This window comes from Pristis pectinata, chromosome 20 (genome assembly GCF_009764475.1).
Source record: "Pristis pectinata isolate sPriPec2 chromosome 20, sPriPec2.1.pri, whole genome shotgun sequence".
Classification (NCBI taxonomy): domain Eukaryota; kingdom Metazoa; phylum Chordata; class Chondrichthyes; order Rhinopristiformes; family Pristidae; genus Pristis; species Pristis pectinata.
The window spans coordinates 4,947,508-4,972,096 of NC_067424.1; the positions used below are offsets into that span (position 1 = coordinate 4,947,508).

General features: G+C 45.5%; 1 pseudogene; it reads left to right on the forward strand.

Moving 5' to 3' along the window:
* Positions 1–24,589, forward strand: part of LOC127580721 (plasma membrane calcium-transporting ATPase 1-like) — a 289,484-nt pseudogene that overhangs the window by 236,331 nt on the left and 28,564 nt on the right.

Sequence of the window (24,589 nt, forward strand, 5' to 3'; positions counted from 1 at the left end):
AGTATGGATAGGTGCTAGAAAAATCAAAGGGAAGTTGATGGGAATGTGAGAGGGGATAAGTTGCAAGTGTACAGGAAAATAGGAAATGGATTGGGACTGATGAGATTGCTCTGCTGGGAGCTAGCATGGATCTAATAGGCTGAATGGCCTCCTTTTTTGTTAGATGTGATTTCTTCTGTATATTACTGATTCTTATGGTTAAGTCCAGCATTGAGCCTGCTTAAAGTTGTTAGGACAGGAAGTATAAACCGTGCATCAAGTTTTCACATGGACCTCCACACATTTGAGGTTTTTGAAAGCTTGAATTGTTCTTTTTCTCCTAGGGTGGGATTTCGGTGAGAGTTTACTCCTTGCCCTGCTGTTACCAGTGAGAAATCCTTTTCTCAATTGTTGTCTATTCAGTTAGTTGTGTGTACACTGGTGTTTGGTTGGAATAGGATTCTCCTCCAGTCTATCAACCATATCCATTGTGTTTTAATCACAAGTTTGATGTAACTTCCTTTAGCTTGTGACATGCAACACACAATGCACTGGAGGAACTCAGTGGGTCAGGCAGCATCTATGGAGGGAAATGGACAGTCGATGTTTTGGGTTGAGACCCTTCAGGACATTTTGAAGAATTGCCCAGTCCAGATGAAGGGTCTCGACCCGAAACATCGACCATCCATTTCCCTCCACAGATGCTGCCTGACTCATTGAGTTCCTCCAGCGCTTTGTGTGTTGTTCCAGATTTCCAGCATCTGTAGTCTCTTGTGTGTCCAGCTTGTGACATGGTGTAGTGAAGTCTCTCACAGTTGTGTTGATGCATTTATTAAATCTGCACAACAAATGCATCAATGGTCCATGTTGTGAAGGTCAGGGTGATATTAAATGCTTTGGGAGGGGGTTAATCCTGTTATATTTTGTACAATTTGCTGCTTTCAGTAATTTTTAAGTGAAATCTAGCATGATAGCCAAGTGGTCAATGTTCACTAAAATATCCAAACCTTGAGGTTGGTTAGTACAAGAATGATGAGGTAAAGACTTCAAACCAGTGGGGCTGAGCAGGCTGTGTTACTGGTTGAGTCTGAGAGCAGGGAAGTCATGTTCAGACTGCACAAAACACTGGTTAGGCCACAGACAGTCTGGTTCACGACACCATAAGGTGTTGTAAACGCGGAGAGGCTGATCACCCTGACCTTCTGGTCACATGTCACGCCAACTCCCCACTCCATTGCCACAGCAACCTCTCTGTCCTGGGCCTTCTCCACTGCCACGGTGAGGCCAAACGCAAACTAGAAGAACCAACATCTCAGATTCTGCTTGGGTGGCCTATGGTATGAAGGTTGAATTTTTTAATTTCTCTAGAGAAATAAAGGACTGCAGATGCTGGAATCTAGATGAAAAGCACGATGATGCTGGAGGAACTCAGCAGGCCAGGCAGCATCCAAAGTCCTGAAGAAGGGTCCTGACCCGAAACGTTGAGCGCCTGCTTTTCTCCAGGGATGCTGCCTGGCCTGCTGAGTTCCTCCAGTGTCATTGTGTTTTTCATCCCACTCCCCCTGTTCTTTACCCATTCCCACCAGTCCACCTGGGGTCACTCTTTCTCTCTCCTGTGATTCACCGTTTCCGTCACACACCCCTCGATATCCAAGCTCACCACCCTTCCCACCTGGTTCCATCTGCCGGTCACCCACATCCCCATCTACCTGGCTTCCTTCTCCCTTGGTTCACCTTTCCTAACCCCTTCCCACCTGGTTCCATCTGCCTATCATCTCTCCCAATCTGGTTCCACCTATCATCTGCCAGCCCCTGTCTCCCCGCCTTCCTTCTCATCTCTTAAATTGGCCATCGTCCCTCTACTCTCTCAGTCCTGACGCAGGGTCTTGACCCGAAACATCAACCACCCCTTTCCCTCCACAGATGCTGCTCGACCCGCTGAGTTCCCCCAGCAGTTTGGTTTTCTGCTCCCAATTCCAGCATCTGCAGTCTCCTGTGTCTCCAAAGGTGTGTTAACTTGAGAATCCTAAAGAGGGTGAACAGGAAGGATATTTGTCCCTTGTTGAAGAGTTCAGTCATCGGCAGAAGGATTTGGAATGGAGTTGAGGGGATATTGTTTTCAAGTCAGTGCAGTAAGGGTGGTGGAGGGTGAGACACTGTAAGCACACGCCCACAGATAGAACTGGGAAGTGGGATTAGTCTATGGATCCTACAGCACAGAACGAGACCCTCCAATGAGTCTGCTTAAACCACCAAACACTGATCTACTCGAATCCCATTCTATTCTCCCCACATTCCCATCAACTTCCCCCAGATCCCACCACTCACCTACACACTAGGGACAATTTACAGCAGCCAGTTAACCTACCACCCTGCACATGTTTGGGATGTGGGAGGAAACCGGAGCACCCGGGGGGAAACCCACACATTCACAGGGAGAACATGCAAACTCCACACGGACAGCACCTGAGGTCAGGATTGAACCTGGATCACCGGATCTGTGAGCCAGCAGCTCTACTAGTTGAGCCACTGTGTCTCTCTGTCTGCTTACCACCTCTCTGCTGGCAAGGAATGGATGGGCAAACTGCCACTTTTTTTATGTGTTGCACGTTTATATGATTCTATGAAATTGATGTTCAGCAAGTTCTATGAATTATGTTGTTTTGACTTTTTAGTATTATGTAGTGTTCTGCATTAATGACTGCAGTGTGCCTCTTAATTTATTCACTGTAAATTGGCTCACTGCCGTTGCAGGTTCCAGATGCCATAACAAAATGTCAGCGAGCTGGGATAACGGTGCGAATGGTGACAGGAGACAACATTAACACTGCGCGTGCCATCGCCACAAAGTGCGGCATCATCCATCCAGGAGAGGACTTTCTCTGTCTGGAAGGAAAGGAGTTCAACCGCCTGATCCGCAATGAGAAAGGAGAGGTATGTGTGTGTATGTGGGGGGGAAGAGATAAGGTGCAGAATAACACTGCACTGGACAATTACATAGAACATAGAACAGTACAGCACTGGACTGGCCATTTGGCCCACGATGTTGTGCCAATCTTGATGCCAGTTTATACAAAATGTCCTCCTCCTGTGTATCATCCATCTCCCTCCATTCCCTTCACATTCGTGTGTCTATCTAAAACACTCTTAAACTCCACCAAACTGCCTGCTTCCACCTCTACCCCTGGTAACCCATTCCAGGGTTTCTCTGTAAGAAAAAACTTGCCCCTCGCGTCGCCTTCTGGTGCATTGAAGTCTCTCTCTGATATGAGGAGAAATCTTTAAAGGGTTGTGAATATTTGTAATTCTGTTCCAAAGGGCTGTAGTTGCTCAGTCATTAAGGACACCCAGAGATGTCTTTGGTTGGAATGGGATTTTCTTGCACGGTTACTAAGATATATGAACCGTAACTTTTGTGCTTTAACTACACCATTTAACCCAATGTATTGTGTAACTTATGACATGGCACAACATAAGAGCCGATGTATTTATTGAGTCGGTCTGAAGAAAATATGTTAAGAAGTAAACTAGAAAGAGTACAGGGAAGATTTAGCACGATGTTGCCTGGACTTGGGGGCCTGAGTTACAAGGAGAGTTTGCATAGACTAGGATTTTATTCCCTGGAACGTAGGAGATTGAGGGGTGACCTGATAGAGGTGTATAAGATCATGAGGGGCACAGACAGGGTGAAAGCACACAGTCTTTTTCCCAGGGAGGGGGTGCTAAAAACAAGAGGGCAGAGGTTTAAGGTCAGATGCCAGAGATTTAAAAGGGACATCAGGGGCAGCTTCTTCACACAAAGGGTGGTGCATATTTGGAAGGAGCTGCCAGAACTAGTGGTTGAGGCAGGCACATTAGCAACATTTAAAAGCCACCCAGATAAGTATATGGATAGGAGAGGTTTAGAGGGCTATGGGCCAAACGCAGGCAGATGGGACTAGCTCGCTGGGCAACACAGTCGGCATGGACTGGTTGGGCTGAAGGCCCTGTTTCCGTGCTGTATGACTCTATGACTCTAATGTCAGGGACTCTAAACAGTGGCAGTAAGTTTCATGGGAGGGGAATAACTCTACTGCTGCTTCACTGATTTTTGTCAAATTAAGGAAATGGGAACCGTACAAGAAGCAAACAGCTCAGTGGCACGGCAGTGAATGCTGCTGCCCCACAGCTCCCGCACCCCAGGTTCGATTCTGCCATCGATACTATCTCCCTGGATTTTGGACGTTCTCCCTGTGACTGGATGCCCCAGTTTGCTTCTGTACCCCACAGTCAGAATCTTTTTCCCAGGGTGGAGGTGACGAATACTAGGGGGCCACAGGTTTATGATGAGAGGAGGAAAGTTTAAAGGAGATGTGTGGGGCAAGTTTTTGTACACAGAGAGTGGTGGGTGCCTGGAACAGGCTGCCGGGGGAGGTGGTGGAAGTAGATAAGATAGTGGTGTTGAAGAGGCATTTAGGCAGACACCTGAACAGGCAGGGAATGGAGGGATATGGATCATGTGTAGGCCGTTGTCCAGTTTAAACTGGCATTTTAGTCAGCACAGACATGGTGGGCCGAATGGCCTTTTCCCATACTGTTCTATGTTCTATCTTGATGCTGCAATATTATTGGTGACTGTACATTATCCTGAATGTAGGTGAGTGGCAAAAGAATAAAAGTGGCAAATTGATGGGATTAAGTTGCGGGGGTACAGGGAAATAAGAAGAGGGGGAGTGGGATTAATTGGGATTGCTGTGTTAGAAGCCAGCATAAACCTAATGGGCCAAATGGCCTCCTCCTTTGCTGGAATGGATCAGGAAGGAAGGTAGTTAAATGTTGGCTTGTTGAATGGCAGTGCTGGTTCACAGGTCCAAATGCTTATGATTGCTTCTGTGTTCTTGTGCAATCTCCTACACCCATCACTGTTATCATTCCAAAACTGTAGGAAATGGCCTTCTGCCCTCCCCCTGCAGGTAAAGCCCATGAGAGGGTCTGAGCTCCTGCTCTCAAGAACTTAACATAATCAATTAGGATAGGTCAGCGGGGAATGAATAAAGCTCCCTGCCTGTTTTTCTTTTCTCTTCCCTTTCAGTGACCTCTCACTTCCCCTATCAATGTCTAAACTCAGAAGTGCACTTGCAGTAAAAGTTGTGGACAGGAATTTAAAATTTAAATGGTTGTGGTTTATCATAACGTTAAACCATAAGAGATAAGGGGAGAAGGCTATACAGCCTCTCAAACCTGTTCTGGCACTGCTTACTAGATTGAGAACTGGAACTGGCAGATTGTATATGTGGAAAAGTAGCACAGGCTGGGCTTGTATCTGCGGGAGTTCAGTAGGGTGAGAGGGGACTTGACTGAAACACAAAAGTGCCGTGTGTCAGTTTGGATATGGAGAAACTATTTCCTTTTGTGAAAGAATCCAGAACGACCCATGTCTGATATTCTTCTCTGAGAGTCTGAGTCTTTAGAACTCTGGATAAGTACATGGAGAGGAAAGGTTGAGAGGGATACGCGCCAGACACAGGCAAGTGGGACTAGCTTAGGTGGGCACCTTGGTCAGCATGGACGAGTCAGGCCGAAGGGCCTGTTTCCCTGCTGTATGACTCTGTGATTCTCTAACTTTCTTTACCAAATAGTAACAGTCTTTTCCTCAGGGTAGGGAAGTCCAAAGTCATGGGGCAAAGGTTTAAGGTGAAAGATTTAGAAGGGACCTGAGGGGCAACTTTTTCACGCAAAGGGTGGTGAGTACATGGAATGAGCTGCCAGAGGAAGTGAGTGAGGCAGGTACAGTGGTATCATTTAGGAAGCGCTTGGATAGGTACATGGAGGGCGTGGGGGCTTGGAGGTATATGGGCCAAAAGCAGGAAATTGGGACTAGCTGGGTGGGCATCGTGGTCGGCATGGACTGATTGGGCCAAAGGGCCTGTATCCATGCTGTATTGCTCCATGACTCTTTAAAAAAAAACAATGGGAACAGAGTGTTTAGATCTCTTTAGGACAGAAGTAGATTAATTATTGATAAGCAAGGGGTTGGCAAGACAGTGGATTTGAGGTTGCAGTCAGATCACCCATGGCCTTACTGAATAGCAGAATCAGCTTGAGGGACCGAGTAGGCTGTTCCTGTTCCTAAATTGTACATCTGTGTGTCATTTAATATTATGGCAGATCGTTAACCCTCTTCCTTGGAGCTCAAAGATCTAGTGGATAGAAATGTACTTCTGGTTGGCTGTTCCATAGGGAACACCAGTGACCTCCTGTGTGGGTCAGTCCTGCACTGCAGCACAGAAGTCAGGCAAGCTAGCAGTTAAATACAAGCCCATCCAACCTTCCACTCCTCCTCTCAGTGAATAACCTACCCAATATTGAAAGGCCTGGATAGAGTAGACGTGGAGAGGATGTTTCCAGTAGTGGGAGAGTCTAGGATCTGGGGGCGCAGCCTCAGAATAAAAGGACATCCTTTAGAACTGAGATGAGGAGGAATTTCTTTAACCAGAGGGTGGTGAATCCGTGGAATTCATTGCCGCAGACAGCTGTGGAGGCCAAGTCATTGGGTATATTTAAATTGGAGGTTGATAGGTTCTTGATTAGTAAGGGCGTCAAAGGTCACGGGGAGAAGGCAGGAGAATGGGGTTGAGAGGGAAAAATAAATCAGCCATGATCGAACGGCAGAGCAGACTCGATGGGCCGAATGGACTAATTCTGCTCCTATGTCTTATGGAGTTCTGAACTGAGATGCTAGGCGCACTTCTGCAGTCCCTCACCTCTACTCAGGGGATGTTGGTGAAACTCAACCCATTCGTTGTAATGAGGTCACCGATCTCAGTTGGAAAGCTAAGTGCTGGAAAGTGTTTATTTTTCTTTTATTTTTAATTAATTTGTTTCTTGTAAAATGTTTAAGTTACTTTTTTAAGCTTGTTTTAATACTAGAGGACATGCATTTAAGGTGAGAGCGGGAAAGTTTAAAGGAGATGTGCGGGGCAAGATTTGTTTTACCCAGAGAGTGGTGGGTGCCTGGAACGGGCTGCCAGGGGTGGTGGTGGAAGCAGATACGATGGTGGTGTTTAAGAGGCTTTCAGACAGGCACAAGAACATACAGGGAATGGAGGGATATGGATCATATGCAGGCAGAAGAGATTTAGTTTAATTTGGCATCATGTTCAGCACAGATGTTGTGGGCCAAATGGCCTATTCCTGTGCTGTACTGTTCTATGTTCTAGTCTGACAAGCATATGAATTAGGACCAAGAGTAAGCCACTGCATCCCTTGAGTCTGCTCCATCGTTCAGTAAGATTATGGCTTATCTATTTCTATGTTCCAATTATTTAAATCTTTTGAATTATTTTTTCAGTGTGTCTGATAATCAGGGACATTCAAAAGTGCTTACAAAGGCTTTTGACGGCAGCAAGATAACAGGAAGCCAACAGAACCATCCAGGGCAAGGCTTGAGGATTTGCCCCTCTTGACCCACTCCACCTTGTGGGGTGGCCTCACCACCCAGGATGTGGTGAATCAGCCCCACAGAGCCACAAACATCATGTAGCTGCAGGAAAACCATGAGGCAGCCCCATTTGGTGCAATGAACCCAGTTACTGACACAAATTTTAACTGAGGGTGTTCGGAACATAGAACAGTACAGCACAGGAACAGGCCCTTCAACCCACGATGATGCGCAGAACTAATTAACCTAGTAATTAAATGCCTAACTAAACTAATCCCTTCTGCCTACACAATGTCCACCTCCCTCCGTTCGCTGCACAATCATGTGCCTATCTAAGAGCTTCTTAAATCCCTCTATCGTATCTGCCTCCACCACCACCCCTGGCAGTGCATTCCAGGCACCCACCACTCTCTGTAAAAAAAAATAAACTTGCCCCGCACATCTCCTTTGAACTTACCCCATCTCACCTTTAACGCGTGCCCTCTAGTATTAGAACTTCCTTCAGTTCCAGGAATAATAGACTGCCTTGTTCGTGTGCTGTGATGTAAATACCTTGCAGGGTTCAGAGAGGATATCGCAAGGTTGTTGTTTTGCATAGGTAGCTCTGTGTTGTAAATATTCTGAAGTCGTATTACTGGAAAAACAATGGAACAGTTTGAGGTTCCTTCCTAAGTATTCAGCACTCTGCAGGTGTGGAGTCATAGAATTATACAGCATGAAAACAGGCCCTTCAGCCCATCTTGTCCATGCTGACCAAGATTTCTATCCAAACTTGTCCCATTTGCCTGCATTTAGCCCATATCCCTCTAAATCTTTTCTCTATCCATGTACCTGTCCAACTATCTTACAGTATGCTGGGTAGTTCACCCTCTTCAGATCATAACACATTCAGGTCATCAACCTCAAACCCTACCTTTCGTTTTCCCTCCACTGATCCCTACTGGTCTGCTGAGTATATTTGACACTCTCTATCTTGTATTGAAATCTCACTTTGAAATGTGTCTTTTGGGGAGGAACGAGAGAGAGAGAAACCTGTTTACCAATTCCCTTGTGCTAACTCCTTGTCTGAATTTGGAAATGGTTACCAATTTTCATATTATTCTGACAACTCTATTGATAGCATGCTGATTAAAATCCAGTAACAACGTCATGAAGTTTAGCTCTTGATGGTTGGTTTATTGTTTTAAAAGAACATTTGTGCTTGTATCCTACATTGATACTTGTGTACATCGAGACACCATCTACGCTGACTTCAATACCCCAAGTACCGGGGGTGAGATGAATCATTTGTCGCAATCACAGCATGGAAGGAGGCCATTCAACCCATCAAGTTTGTACGGGCTCAATGTAAGAGCAATCCAGCAAGCACCACTCACCCACCCTTTCCAATAGCCTCACAAATTCTTTCCTTTCAGACACTTACCCAGCTCCCTTTTGAATGGTGCAATTGTTTCTGCTCCCACTGCTACCCCTGGCAGTGTGTTTCGGCCCCTAACCACTCAATGTACCAAAAGAAAAAGCTTTCCCTCATGTCCCTTCTGGTCCTTTTGCCAATCACCTTCATTCCACCAATGGGAATAGTTTATGTCTATCTTCTGTCTGTACCCATGAAATAACTCTTCATCAAATCCCCTCACAACATTTTGTTCCGATCGGAATAATCCAGCTCCCACTTGACCACATAACCTGAGCCTCTTATTCCCTGGAACCATTTCAATGAATCTCTTCTCCCTCCTCTGAAGCCAGGAAAATGCACTGTGGCCGGAGCTGGGAACAAGACTCCAGTTGTGGCTGAACCTGTGTCTCATTGTGAGTTCCTTTCTCCCACTCCCTGTGTTTATGAGGTTTTCCAATGGATTCACAAGAGAGGCTGCAGATGCTGGAACCTGGAGCCACACACAGGATGCTGGAGGAGCTCAGAGGTTCAGGCAGCATGTGTGGAGGGAAATGGACAGTCGACGTTTTGGGTTGAGACCCTTCATAGATTCATAGAGTTACACAGCACAGAAACAGGCCCTTCAGCCCAACTGGTCCAAGATGTCCACCTACGCTCGTCCCATTTGCCTGAGTTTGGCCCATATCCCTCTAAACCCTTCCTATCCATGTACCTGTCCAAATGTCTTTCAAACATTGTAATTGTATCTGCCTCGACCACCTCCTCTGGCACCTCGTTCCATATAACCACCATCATCCGTGTGAAAAACTTGCCCCTCAGATTTTAAACTTTTAAACTGTTCCCCTCTCACCTTAAACCTATGCCCTCTAGTTTTAGATTCCCCTACCCTGGAAAAAAGTCTGTGATTATATACCCTATCTACGCCCGTCATGATTTTATAAACTTCTATTTTTAAGCCTAGTATCAGGTGACGTGTATGATGTGTGTGTATCAGGTGATGTGTATGATGTGTGTGTATCAGGTGATGCGTGTGTGTATCAGGGTATGTGTATGATTTGTATCAGGTGATATGTATATGTATCAGGTGATGGGTGTGTATCAGGGTATGTGTATGATATGTATCAGGTGATGTGTGTGATGTGTATGTGTATCAGGTGATGTGTGTGATGTGTATCAGGTGATGTGTGTGATGTATCAGGTGATGTGTGTGATGTGTATGTGTATCAGGGTATGTGTATGATGTGTATCAGGTGACGTGTATGATGTGTGTGCATCAGGTGATGGGTGTGTGTATCAGGTGATGTGTGTGATGGTATTGGCTCAGTGGTTGGAGTTCTTTAGAATCACAATCAGGTTTATTATCACTAACGTATGACATGAAATTTGTTGTTTTGCAGCAGTACAGTGCAAGACAAAAATTACTATGAAAAATAAATAAATAGTGCAAAAGAGGAATAACGTGTTCATGGGTTCATGGACCCGTTCAGAAATCTGATGGCGGAGAGGAAGAAGCTGTTCCTGAATCGTTGAGTGTGGGTCTTCAGGCTCCTGTACCTCCTCCCCGATGGTAGTAACGAGAAAAGGGCATGTCCCAGATGGTGAGGGTCCTTAGTGATGGATGCTGCCTTCTTGAGGCACCACCTCTTGAAGGTGCCATTGATGGCGGGGAGGGTTGTTCCCATGATGGTGCTGGCTGAGTCTACAACCCTCTGCGGCCTCTTTTGATCCTGTGCATTGGAGCCTCTACACCAGGTAGTGATGCAACCAGTCAGAATGCTCTCCACTGTACATCTGTAGAAATTTGCAAGAGTCTTTGGTGACGTACCAAATCTCCTCAAACTCCTAATGAAGTAGAGTCACTGGCATGCTGCCTTCATGATTGCATCAATGTGTTGGGCCCAGGATAGATCCTCCAAGGTGTTGACACCCAAGAACTTGAAGCTGCTCACCCTTTCCACTGCTGACCCCTCAATGAGGATTGGCGTGTGTTCTCCTGACTCCCCTTTCCTGAAGTCCACAATCAGTTCCTTGGTCTTGCTGACGCTGAGTGCGAGGTTGTTGTTGCGACACCACTCAGGCAGCCGATCTGTATCACTCCTGTACGCCTCCTCATCACCATCTGAGATTCTGCCAACAACAGTGGTATCATCGGTGAATTTATAGATGGTGTTTGAGCTGTGCCTAGCCAAACAGTCATGAGTGTAGAGAGAGTAGAGCAGTGGGCTAAGCACGCATCCTTGAGGTGCGCCTGTGTTGATTGTCAGCGAGGAGGAGATCACCGCAGAGGATTAACAACTAGAAATGCTTAATGGAGATTGGGATGTTTAGGGTGATTATTTGAATGAAAAGTACTGGGCAATTAACTGACCCTAAAGATCTCTGGCAGGGCTACCACTTCTGTTCCTTCCTATAGTCATAAGAAACAGGAGCAGGAATAGTATTCAGAACTCAGATCGAAGGGAGATAGCCAGTATAAAGAGGTAAAGGGGGGAGCAAGAGCTGGCAGGTGATGGGTGGATCCCGTTGAGGAGGGGTGAGAGGCAGATGGAGTGGGGGGGAGAGTGGGAATAGAGACAGAGGCCGGGAGATGAGAGGTGGAGGTGACAGAGGGCTGCAGATGGAGGAATCTGATAGGAGTGTGGAACCAAGTGAGGGAGGTGGGGGAGGACAGATGGGAAGTGGGGGGAAAAGGGGAACCAGCGGGAGGAGTGTGTGTGTGACGGTTTCCCTATGTTTTTTCTTACCCTGCCAATTTCAACAAACTACACCTGGTGGGGGGAAAGGAATTGTCGACATTTCAGCTCGAAGCCCTGCATCAGGACTCAGCATCTGCAGTCCCTTGTGCCTCAACAAACTTCACACCTGCTTCCAAGTTTCTCTCTCTCCTTCCACAATTGTGCCCTCTAATTTATCTCGCCTTTTCACATTCTTCCGACCAAAACATAACACTACGTGTCTCAGCATTAAATTCCTGCCACTTTCTCTGCCAATTCCACCGGCCAGTGTCCTTTGTAGTGCCTGACTCTCTTCACTGCTCACTGTGCCTCCAAGTTTGACATCATCTGCAGATTTGGAAATAGTGCCCTGTGCAGCCAAGTCCAACTCATTAATATCTGTTAGGAAAAGCAGCAGTCCCCTGGGGAACTCCACTGTAGATTTTCATGTAGTATGTAAAACAGCCAACTTTCTGTCCATGCTGCTAAAGCCTCTTTTATTCCGTCTTGATGGCAAACTGATTATGCGGCCCTTTGACAAGCACCTTTGAAAGTCCATTTATACCACATGAACCACGTTTCCTTCATTGATTCCCTCAGTTACCTTCTTCTACAAAAAAAAACACCCTGTTGGACAGGACTAGTGAGAAGGTGGCACAGCGGGTAGATCTGCTGCCTCACAGCTCCGGAGACCTGGGTTCAATCCTGACCTTGGGTGCTGTCTGTGTGGTGTTTGCACGTTCTCCCTGTGGCTGAGTGTTTCCTCCGGATGCTTCGGTTTCCTCCCACATCCCAAAGGCGTGCAGGTTGGTAGGTGAATTGGCCGTTGTAAATTGCCCCCAGTGTGTAGGTGAGCAGTTGAGGGGGGAGGGGGGGGCAGGGTGGTGGGTGGAGTTGATTAGAATCTGGGGAGAATAAATAAATTGGGATTAATGTAGGAATGGCAGAATTGAGTGGTTGATGGTCGGCATGGACTTAGTGGGCCGAAGGGCCTGCTTCTCGGATTTGCTGTAAGTGTTGTTATTAACCTATTCAATCCACACTTGTCCAAGTGACTGCTAATTCTTACCCTGATTGCTGTTCTAGAATGTTCCTGATCACTGAGGTTAATCCAGGAGACTAACCTCAGTGGTCAGAAACATTCCAGAACAATATTAGTAGTTTTAGTACTTATCCTTGCATCCCTATTTACGAACAGGAGTGTAACACTTGTGGTCTTCCATTCCTTGGACACCATTCCTTGGACACCACCCCTCAATCTGTTGATGGTTGGAAGGCGATGAGCAGGTTCCCTGCAATTTCTTTTCTCACTTCCCTCAGCAACTAGGAATGCATTCGTTCTCAACCAGGAGATAGAAACCCAGAAAACTTACAGCACAATACAGGCTCTTCAGCCCACAAAGCTGTGCCAAACATGTCCCTACCTTAGAAATTACCAGGCTTACCTATAGCCCTCTTTTTTCTAAGCGCCATGTACCTATCCAAAAGTCTCCTAAAAGACCCTATCGAATCCACCTCCACCACCGTCGCCGGTAGCCCATTCCACTCACTCACCACTCTGAGTAAAAGAACTTATCCCTGACATCTCCTCTGTACCTACTCCCCAGCACCTTAAAACTATATCGTCTTGTGGCAACCATTTCAGCCCTGGGGAAAAGCCTCTGACTATCCACATGATCAATGCCTCTCATCATCTTATACACCTCTATCAGGTCACCCCTCATCCTCCGTCGCTCCAAGGAGAAAAGGCCGAGTTCACTCAATCTGTTTTCATAAGGCATGCTCCGCAATCCAGGCAACATCCTTGTAAATCTCTTCTGCACCCTTTCTATGGCTTCCACATCCTTCCTGTAATGAGGTGACCAGAACTGAGCACAGTACGCCAAGTGGGGTATCCCATTTATTATTCTCCCCAGATTCTCATTGTCCTTTCCAATACCCCTTCTTCACCAAGTTGTAGCCCATGTAGAATCTGAATTACATTTTCCTTCGCTGAGACTCCAGCAACATGTCCCAAAAGTGTTCAGATTGGTTGGATCGTTGGCCACTGTAAATTGTCCCTAGTGTGTGGGTGAGTGGTAGAATCTGAGGGAGGGGGAAGTCCAGTGGGAATGTGGAAAGAATAAAATGGGTTAGGATAGGATTAATGGAAAGATGGGTGCTTAATGGTTAGCACAGACTCAGTGGGCCAAAGGGCCTGTTTTCCTGCTGTGCCTCTCCATGATTTACATTAGTCATCAAGGAAAATAGAATACTTATTTCAAAGTCAAAGTCAAGTTTACTGTCATGTGCACAAGTCCATGTGTGCACAGGTGCAATGAAAAACTTACTTGCAGCAGCATCACAAGCACATAGCATCAGATAAGCAGCATTCACAAGAGAAACATAAATTATACACAATTTTTACAAGAAAGAACACAATTAGAACAAAAAAAAAGTCCATTTTAGTGCAAAGTGGTCATAGTGTTGCCAAACTGTAGTGATTGGGGTTGTGCAGGTTGTTTCAAGAACCAAATGGTTGAAGGGAAGTAGCTGTTCTTGAACTTAGTGGTGTGGGACTTCAGGCTTCTGTACCTCCTGCCCGATGGTAGCTGCGAGAAGACGGCACGGCCCGGATGGTAGGGATCTTTGATGATGGATGTTGCCTTCTTGAGGCAGCGCCTCCTGTAGATACTACCGATGGTGGGGAGGGATGTGCCTGTGATGTACTGGGCTGAGTTTAGTACCTAAACCGTTCTCTGTATCCATGAGTAAATTTCTCTCTTTGTTCTCTGATTCCCCTCACCTCCCCTCTAACATCCCTTCTATCAAACTGTCTGTTGAATACTTTTAGACTCCCTTTTATGTTTGCTACCGGTCTTTTCTCGTGCTCTCCCTCTGCCTCTATTACTCCCTCCGAAACTTCCTGTTGGCAGGTTGTAATAAGCACCTTTTTTTCTGCTCCAGTTTACTCCATCTTTTTGGTCATCCATGGAGCACTGATTTTAATTTCCCTATCCTTCTCCCTCATGGATATGTACCCAGACTGGAGATGGAACATCTCCATCTCAAAAGCCTCCCTTTGTTCAATTACAACCTTGTCTGCCCGTCTTTGATTCCAATTTACTTTGGCCAGATTTGTTCTCAACCCATTGAAATTGGTGCTTCTCCTGTTCATTCTTTTTACCTTCATGGTTTACGTCCTTTTGCATGGCTGTTCAAAACCAGGATATTATGATCACTGTTTTCTAGATGTTCCCCTGCTTCACTTGGCCCAGCACAGTTTCTAGAATGATAATCCAATAATGCTGCCTTCCACATTGAGCCAAAAACATTGTGATCAAAAAAGGTCTCCTAAAAATTCTTAAACTTTTTTCCCTCTTTACACTTTCTTAATACTGTTCCAGTCTATATTGAATGGTTGAAGCCTCTCGTGTTCGATCTTGAAAGAGGAGATTATTCTTTCTGAATATTCAGCTCCAATAGGAAATGTAAATAGCCTTGTCATATGGCACCTGTAGAACACTACTTCTAATCTGCAACACTCCCTTAGTCCTGTGCAGTTTTTCTTCTTGGGGTAATTCATTTTAGTTTCCCATTTGCTGGCGTGGGATTGGACTATAAAGTCATACAGCACTGAAACAGGCTCTTTGTACCACTAAGTCCATGCCAACCAGCAAGCACCCATTTACCCCAATCTGTTCCCCACCACGTCCTCATCCACTCCCCCAAGTTACTACTACTACACCTGGGAGCAATTTACAGTGGCCAATTAACACACCAACCCATGTGTCTTTGGGATGTGGGAGGAAAATGCAATTATTATTCGAACTGCTGGATTGCTAATCCAGTAAGTTAACCAGTATGGGACCACTCTCCAGCCTCGTAGAATCTCCTGCCCAGGCAGTATAATGGCTCAGCCTCTGGTCTTGCAGTGCAGTGGACTTGATTAACTATCTCGCTTTGAATACCAAAGGGGTGTGGAGATCAGGTGGGGAAAGTGGACCCAAAGAGCCATGACCTTTTTGAGCAGCACGTTCCAATGGCTGTAAGTCCTCCACCAGTTCTCTTAAATTCCAGGCTACTCCAGGAGCAGACTTGAACTTGCAAGCTTACGAGCCGCAGGCGCACAGTTTACCAACTGAGCTAAGCCTGGAGATGAGGAAGGCTAGCATAGCGAAGCATTGTTGATTGATTTCTGGCATCAGAGACACCCATTGCAGCAGTTGTGAAGGCCTGTCTGTGCTTCCAGCCTCATCTATTCCCCTTTCAATGCAAAGACAAGTGCATCGAGTCACTGATGATCTTAAACTGGAATAACTGAGTCATGTCTCCTGATAGCTGCCTGCCGCAGCGTTTTCAGTCAGTTAGCAACAGGAATTCCCTTGCAAGAGAAGTGGTCTCAACAGGAAGGATGGAAATTTGTGTCATACCAGAACAGCTAACAAATCTAGTCGCATTACATCACTTGCATCTGAATAATTGAAAAATATTGAGGCTCTGCTGAAGTAGTTAACTCTATAATTGATGGGAGCTCAACAAGCATCATGTTTTGCTTTCAATTCTGTGTATATGTGGAGACCTTTTCCAGATAACTGATACTACACTGAGATCATGGGTTCCATTGCATTGATGCCATTTTGCTCTGCACCATCGCATTTTGAGCTGCAGCTTGTTGCAGTACTGAGACGAGAAATAACGCAGGGCTTTGATATCACATTGCAAGCATTGTACCAACTAATGAACTGTTGGCAGGTCTTTTAAAATCTGACCTCTGCCCTTCGCTGACGCTTTCCCCATCTCAGTTACAAATAGTTTGACCTGGCCTTTTACAGGTGAACGGCCTGTTCTCCTTCAACAAGCAGCTCCAGCACCTCAGACATTGCATGGTTGTATCATGTTCGTCCCCAAAAGCCAAAGTGGAGCCTTTCAAGATTCGCAGTCAACTCGTGACCTGTAACTGAGCACTCTGGCGATAAAAATATACCCATTCATATTGGTGCATTGAAAGGTACATTATATCCCCTAGATATTTAATGTCTGGCAATGGCCAGTCCAGTTCCTTCTCAGGAGTGTGTGATGACCTGTTAATATCTCTATGGACATGGAGGTGAAGGTATTTTGATTGTTAAGTTGTAACATTTGTCTGAGATAAGCTCCGGTCTCCAATTTCTCAATGTCATTCTGCAAGTGCGGGGAGCTCGTGCTTTGTGGAAAGAGACTTTCATGTTAACCTGCCTTTGGTGCCTTGGTAATAAAACTTCAGCAGCAGTGAACTCTAGTGGCAACAGATAGGTTTGGAGCTGGAACCACACCAGAAATGTTGCAACGACTCACAAGTGATTTTCGAGGAGATGCCGTGATGCAGCTGGAATGTCCATGTGTAATGTTGAGAGACCCTTGATGCTGTTGTTCTAGAATCTCCAAACATTATGGCACAGAAGGAGGCCATTTGGCCCATCTCCATGCCAGCCAAACGTGGAGCTATTTTAGGTTCCTCCTTCCCAGCTCTTGGCTGGTAGCCCCACAGATTACCAGAGAAACAAAGGACTGCAGATGCTGGAATCTAGATGAAAAACATTATGATGCTGCAGGAACTCAAGAAGGGTCCTGACCCGAAATATTGACCACCTGCTTTTCTCCACGGATGCTGCTTGGCCTGCAGAGTTCCTCTGGCATCATCGTGTTCTTCATCCACAGATTACTACCTTTCCTTGTGCTCCTTGGGTGTTTTTGTTAAATGTGCTTCCACTCCCCTTTCATGCAAAGGGTTCCTCACCACTCTTCATGTGGAAAAGGCTTCCTCAACTGTCCTCTCATCTGTCCCACTTCAGGAAGGTGTGGGGGGGGGGGGGGGGTGTGTGAAGCACACGCCCCTGTCTGTATCTCTGTATCACTGGTGCTTAGGTGGAGGTGGTTGAGAGCTTCAAGTTCCTAGGTGTAAACATCACCAATAGCCTGTCCTGGTCTGGCCATGTCGTAGGCGCTATGGCCAAGCAAGCACACCGATGCTTCTATTTTGTCAGAAGGCTAAGGACATGTCCCTGCTGACCCTCACCAATTTTTATAGATGCACCACAGAAAGCATCCTATCTGGATGTATCACAGCTTGGTACGGCAACTGCTGTGCCCGGGACTGCAAGAAACTGCAGAGAGTTGTGGACACAGCTCAGCATGTCACAGAAACCAGCCTCCCCTCCATGGACTCTGTCTATCCTTCATGCTGCCTCAGTAAAGCAGCCAACATAAAGACCCCACCCACCCTGGACATTCTCTCTTCTCCCCCCTTCCATCGGGCAGAAGATACAAAAGCTTGAAAACACGTACCACCAGGCTCAAGGACAGCTTCTATCCCATTGTTGTAAGACTCTTGAACAGATCTCTTGTACAACAAGGTGCACTCTTGACCTCACAATCTACCTTGTCATAGCCCTTGCATCTCATTGTCTACCTGCACTGCACTTTCTCTGTAAATGTAACACTCTATTCTGTATTCGATTATTGCTTTTCCTTTGTACTACCTTGATGTACTGATGTGATGAAGTGATCTGTATGGATGGCATGCAAAACAAGGTTTTTCACTGACTCTCGGAACGTGTGACAATAATATTCCAATTCCTTCCACCAGTAACTTCAATCTGCCATCTAGTTAACCAGGTCAGTAACTAGCGTCATCGAAGGGCAGAGTTCAGATTTTAAAAAGGCCTGCCAACAGTTCATGAGCTGGTACAATGCTTGCCAAGTGATATCAAGACCCTACTTTACTTCTGGTCTCAGTACTGCGATGTCCCAGCTCAAGATGTGAAGATGCACAATGAAATGCAGCATTGCAGTGTAACCCAGAACCTCAGTGCAGGGTTAGTTGTGTGTCCAATTTCTTTGTAGTTTGGAAGAATGAGGGGTGACCTTATTCAAACATATAACACCCTAAGGGGGCTTTACAGGGTAGATGTTGGGATGCTTTCACTAGTGGGAGAGTCACGATCAAGGGGACATAACTATGAGATAAGGAGCCCGTCATGTAAAACTGAGGAGGTGCATAGAAATTTCTCTCTGGAAGGGTGGTGAATCTCTGGAATTCTCTGCCCCCAAGGCTGCTGGAGGTCAGATCATTAGACATATTTAAGATGGAGAAAAGATAAATGTTTGAAAGATCAGGGAATTGAGAGGTATGAGGAACTGGCACAGAAGAGAAGTTGAGGCCTGGATAGATCAACCAAGACTGCATTGAATGGTAGGGCAGGTTGAGGGGCCCATTGGCCTTTTCCTGCTCCTGTTTTCTTGTCTTCATTAGCACCAAGGAAACACTCCTGAGTTATGCAAAATGCAGTCCATAAGACCATAAGATAAAGGAGCACAAGTCGGCCATTCGGCCCATCGAGTCTGCTCCGCCATTCTATCATGAGCTGATCCATTCTCCCATTTAGCCCCACTCCCCCACCATAACCTTTGATGACCTGATACCTATCAATCTCTGCCTTAAATACACCCAGTGACTTGGCCTCCACAGCCGCCCATGACAACAAATCCCACAGATTCACCACTCTCTGGCTAAAGAAATTTCTCTGCATCTCTGTTCTGAATGGGTGCCCTTCAATCCTGAAGTCGTGCCCTCTTGTACTAGACTCCCCTACCATGGGAAACAACTTTGTCGCATCTACTCTGTCCAGGCCTTTTAACATTCGAGATGTTTCTATGAGGTCCCCCCTCTGCTTGGTCAGTCTGCTCCTTTCTACATTCCATACAGAACTTACATTTACGTAGCACCTTTAAATGAAGCACAAGGATCCCAACGCTCTTCACCAGCATGCAAGCTCTGGAGCTGTTTGATAGCGGGATGAGCATGTAATACCGCTCATATGTCTAGCCTGTGTGGTCCTGCTCCCAGTGACTCAGCTGTAAGACATCTAAAGTGTTGTGTTCAGGCAGGTCCCATGAAATCTGAGGTAAAACTGCTGGAAATTTTCAGCAGGTCAGGCAGCATCTGTGGAGAGAGAAGGAGGGTTAATGCTTTAGGTCAGATGAAGAATTTTCAACCTGAAGCATTACTCCTGTTTCTCTCTCCACAGATGCTGCCTGACCTGCTGAGTGTTTCCAGCATTTTCTGTTTGATTTCAGATTTCCAGCATTTGTCATTTTTTTATTTTCAGTGGATGAAGTGATTGCCTTATTTCCTTTTGAAAGTATTATCCTTCTCCAGAATCACAGTGATGAACCCCCACCCCCACCTTTATGATGGAACTAACCATTCCTCTGGTATCTTCTGCTTCTAACTAAACTTCTCTTCCATATTGGCAGCTATGTCTCAAGTACCTGTCTTGAATTACCCCTCCCCTTGAAACTTCCACATCTAAGTGACACAGTTACATGTGCCTGTCCCTAGCAGGGAGAGCCAGACAATATCAACCAGGAGCCAGTGTAGGCCAATGCACAGGGGTCATGGATGAACAGTTCTCTGCGAGGTAGGACATGGACAGCAGAGTAAGAAAGTCTGTTGTTTTCTCGGTGTCTACAGCTCAACCTTACTGCTCAAACCTTCAGAGCACCAGAACCAGTCAGCTTTCTGTAGTACTGTTGGAAAATGCAAGCTAATATATTTAAATGTGTGCATTGGATACCTTGTGAGAAACATGCCAAATTCTTTCCTCGCTTTTTCCTGACAGCGCAGTTGTTACTGTCTTGATCACCAACCAATGTTTCAAACTGATCTAAAGTTTTCATTTCCCAAAAGGAATCCTGAAGTACAGGTGATTGTCTTCCACGGCTGTGCAATCCATTTCTAAAAATGTATGGTATTGGTATTGGTTTATTATCATCACTTGTATCGAGGTACAGTGAAAAGCTTGTCTTACAAACCGATCGTACAGGTCAATTCATTACACAGTGCAGTTACATTGAGTCAGTACGGAGTGCATTGATGTAGTACAGGTAAAAACAATAACAGTACAGAGTAAAGTGTCGCAGCTACAGAGAAAGTGCAGTGCAATAAGGTGCAAGGTCACAGCAAGGTAGATCATGAGGTTATAGTCCATCTCATTGTATAAGGGAGCTGTTCAATAGTCTTATCACAGTGGGGTAGAAGTCTGGTGGTACATGCCTTCAGGCTCCTGTATCTTCTACCCGATGGAAGAGGAGAGAAGAGAGAATGTCCCGGGTGGGTGGGGTCTTTGATTATGCTGGCTGCTTCACCAAGACAGCGAGAGGTAAAGACAGAGTCCGTGGAGGGGAGGCTGGTGTCTGTAATGCTCTGGGCTGTGCCCACAACTCTGCAGTTTCTTGCGGTCCTGGGCAGAGCAGTTGCTGTACCAAGCCGTGATACATCCAGATAGGATGCTTTCTATGGTGCATCTATAAAAGTTGATGAGAGTCAAAGGGGACAAACCAAATTTCTTTAGCCTCCTGAGGAAGTAGAGGCGCTGGTGAGCTTTCTTGGCCGTGACACCTACGTGATTTGACCAGGACAGGCTGTCGGTGTTCACTCCCAGGAACTTGAAGCTCTCAACCCTATGCTTCCACGCAGGGTGGTGGGTATGTGGAACAAGCTGCCAGAGGAAGTGGGAGTGGTGGGTACAGTTATGTTTGAAAGACATCCGGACAGGTACATGGATAGGAAAAGCTTAGAGGGATATGGGCCAAATGCAGGCAAATGGGACTATCTTGGAGAGATAATTCGGTTGGCATGGACGAGTTGGGCCGAAGGGCCTATTTCCGTGCTTTATGACTCTATGATTACTTCTCCATTAACCTGGCACGAATGTGGAGATGCACGTGGCCTTTAAAAGGGCAATATTCATTGGAGGGCAATTTCTGAGTGCACGGGGCTGCAGGAAAGAAAGTACTCAACTGTTTAGGAAGTTCATTTGCTAAATGAAACCACGGTGCAATGAGTAATCAGCGATTTGCTTCATGAACCTTGCTTTGCTTTCTCTTAAGGTGGAGCAAGAACGTCTCGACAAAATCTGGCCGAGTCTTCGTGTCCTTGCTCGATCGTCCCCAACAGATAAACACACGCTAGTCAAAGGTATTCTATAGAAGTATTGTTCATTAACACCACTGCACTGTTTCCTGCTGAACTGTGAAACTGGATCTGCAACCCAAAGGTTATAGTTTATACACGCTTCTATTTTTGATTGTAGTTCAGATTATGTAAGGCTTGGAGGGGGGGAGGATGAGGTAACTTTGGGCTGTTTTTGATCCCTGCAGGTGTGAAGTGTGTGATCTTAAAACGGAAGGAGATGAACCGTGATACTGAGTATGTCAAATGAGAAAGTGTATCCAAGCTGCTCACAGAATAAAGTTTGGAGAAGTTTGTTTTCAAGTCTTTGCATATCATAATATATTCTTGTATATTGTTCATAGAGTAGGCACAAATTCTGGAATACAGTTGTATTGTTATTTTGAAGGTCGTTGCCAGTAATTGCAAGATAAGAATTTGGTACACAGTAGAGTGGGACTGCAGCCTGCACAAAATAAGGCTCCTGGAACATAAACACAATTAAGGAGCTCGAACCTGATCCGTGTATATTTGGTTTCCATCCAGAAAGCTGAAAATTCTGCAGCTGTGCTCCTGATCTAATTGAGCTTAACTTGTTTTGGACCAGTTCATAAAAAGGGTATTTCTGTCCACTGCTTTCGACTGTTGAACATGTTGGCCTTCTGTGCATCCAGAATGTTGGAGGGGAGTCTGCACAGTGTGAGGTCAGGCATTTACAGCACAGAAAGAGCCCATTCAGTACATGTCCAGGCCAGCTGTAAATGAGCCATTTCTCAGCGTTTGATCCCTAGCCTCATGGATATCTTCCTGCAATGAGCTCCAGATCCGAGCTGCTATGAATTTGATCAAATCAATTGCGCTCAGTTCTGATCGCCCCATTATAGGAAGGATGTGGAGGCTTTGGAGAGAGTGCAGAAAAGGTTTACCAAAATGTTGCCTGGATTAGAGGACATGTGCTATAAGGAGAGGTTGGACAAACTTGGGTTGTTTTCTCTGGAGCGGCAGAGACTGAGGGGAGACCTGATAGAAGTTTGTAAGATTATGAGAGGCACAGATAGAGTAGACAGCCAGTATGTTTTTCCCAGGGTTGAAATCTCTAATAGTAGAGGGCATGAATTTAAGGTGAAAAGGAGAAAGTTCAAAGGAGATGTGCAGGTGTAAGTTTTTTTTTCACAGAGTGTGGTAGGTGCCTGGAATGCACTGCCAGGGTGGTGGTGGAGGCAGATACGATAGAGGCGTTTAAGAGGCTCTAGATAAGCACATGAATGTGCAGGGAATGGAGGGATGTGGACCACGTGCAGGCAGAGGGGATTAGGTGTCATTGGCTTAATTAGTTCGGAGTAACATGGTGGGCTGAAGGGCCTGTTCCTTTGCTGTGCTGTTCTATGTCCTAATACTTAGTACTGTTACCTCACAAGCAGTGGGTTTGATCCTTGCCCCTGGGTGCAGTCTGGACTCAGTTTGCACGCTCTCTCCATGAGTCCATGGCTTTCCATTGGGTACTCCGGATCCCTGATCCCCAGGTCCCAAAGGTATGCTGGTTGGTTACTTGGCTGCTGTACATTAGCCCCTCCCAGTTGTAGGTAAGTGGCAAAAAGAATCAAAGTTGATGGGTGGATGAGAGAGGATGTCGCAGTGCTCCAGGGAAGTATGGAGAGAAATGGAACTGATGGGATTGCTCCCCTGGGAGCTAGCGTGGATCCAATAGGCCAAATGGTCTCCTGAGCTGTAAAGAAGTGAATGGACTACTTTTGCACTGAGAAGTTTGAAAGAAGTCTTTCTGTATAATGCTGTTAAAAATGCTTTTATGATGAACATTCCACCTCCAGTAGAAAGAATCCTTTTAATTCCCCTAGCCTTTGCAATAAGATTTTATCTCGGACTCCAAAAAAGGGCTCCTCTAAAATCAAATTTCAATCGGTCAATGTTCCTTTGTGAAAATATTTTTGACTTTGAAAAAAATAACATTTCTAACATATTGGAGAGCCCAGCCTTTAAAATGCGTGATGACTAGGTCAAGCTATTTCTAAGACAGTGTTTAGTCATAAGAATTTGTGTAGGATAAATGCCCAGCCCCTTGCTCTGTACAGATTTACATCTTACTAATTTTGGAGAACCTCTTTCTTAACGTCTTCCAAAAACAATGATGGAAATTTTTATCTTTTCGTGGGAATTATTTTTTTGAAACAGTCTTGCAGTGAAGTCACATCTTGAAGCATGATATGTTGTCAGGATTAAAATGGATATATCAAATCTTCAGTCCTGCACTAATTGTACTTGGCAATAGATGTATATAAACACTGTGCCAGAATGGGGATTTAAGTTTTAATAACCCCTGCACAAACTGCTTCGCTTTTACTCAATTCACCAAAGCTTGAATTGCCAGTTGTAGATTTGTTGACCTTCCTTGCTGAGCTTCCTATGAAGTGTTAACTTATCAGTTCATTTTCCTGATGTTCAGGGAGAATTGTGGGAATCCACACTTAAGCAAATTCTGAAACGCTTTGGGAAGTTGGGATTAATTTAAGAAGTTTTCTGACTAATTTAATACCACAATGCAACCTTCTGGTAACACTGAGTGAAGTTTCCTTTAAATTAGCCTTTGTGTAACTCCTTGTTACACACCACCGCTTTCCTTGATGCCAATCACCAGTACTTGCATCCCTTCTCAAACTTGATAGCAGGAAAGAGAGTGAGGTTAGAATCTGAAAAAGAAAATCCTATCTCCTGCTCGAGCTCGGTATATTCAGTAACAAGATGTTTGTTTTCGGGTTTCAATCCCTATGAGAAGTGCAGTTATAAACCTATCTCTTAAAGTGCATTGCAGAATAATGACCAATCTTTCTCATTGGCAGAATAAGTCATGAATTAATAAATCATCCACAAGAATAATTTAGAAATTACCATCATCGAAATTTATGGGAATGTTGCCAGGACTCGTGGGCCTGAATTACAGGGAGAGTTTGGACAGGCTAGGACTTAATTCCTTGGAGCATAGGGGACTGAGGGGTGCCCTAAAAGAGGTGTATAAAATCACGAGGGCATAAATAATGTGAATAGTCACAGGGAAGGAGAATCAAAAACTAGAGGGCATAGGTTTAAGGTGA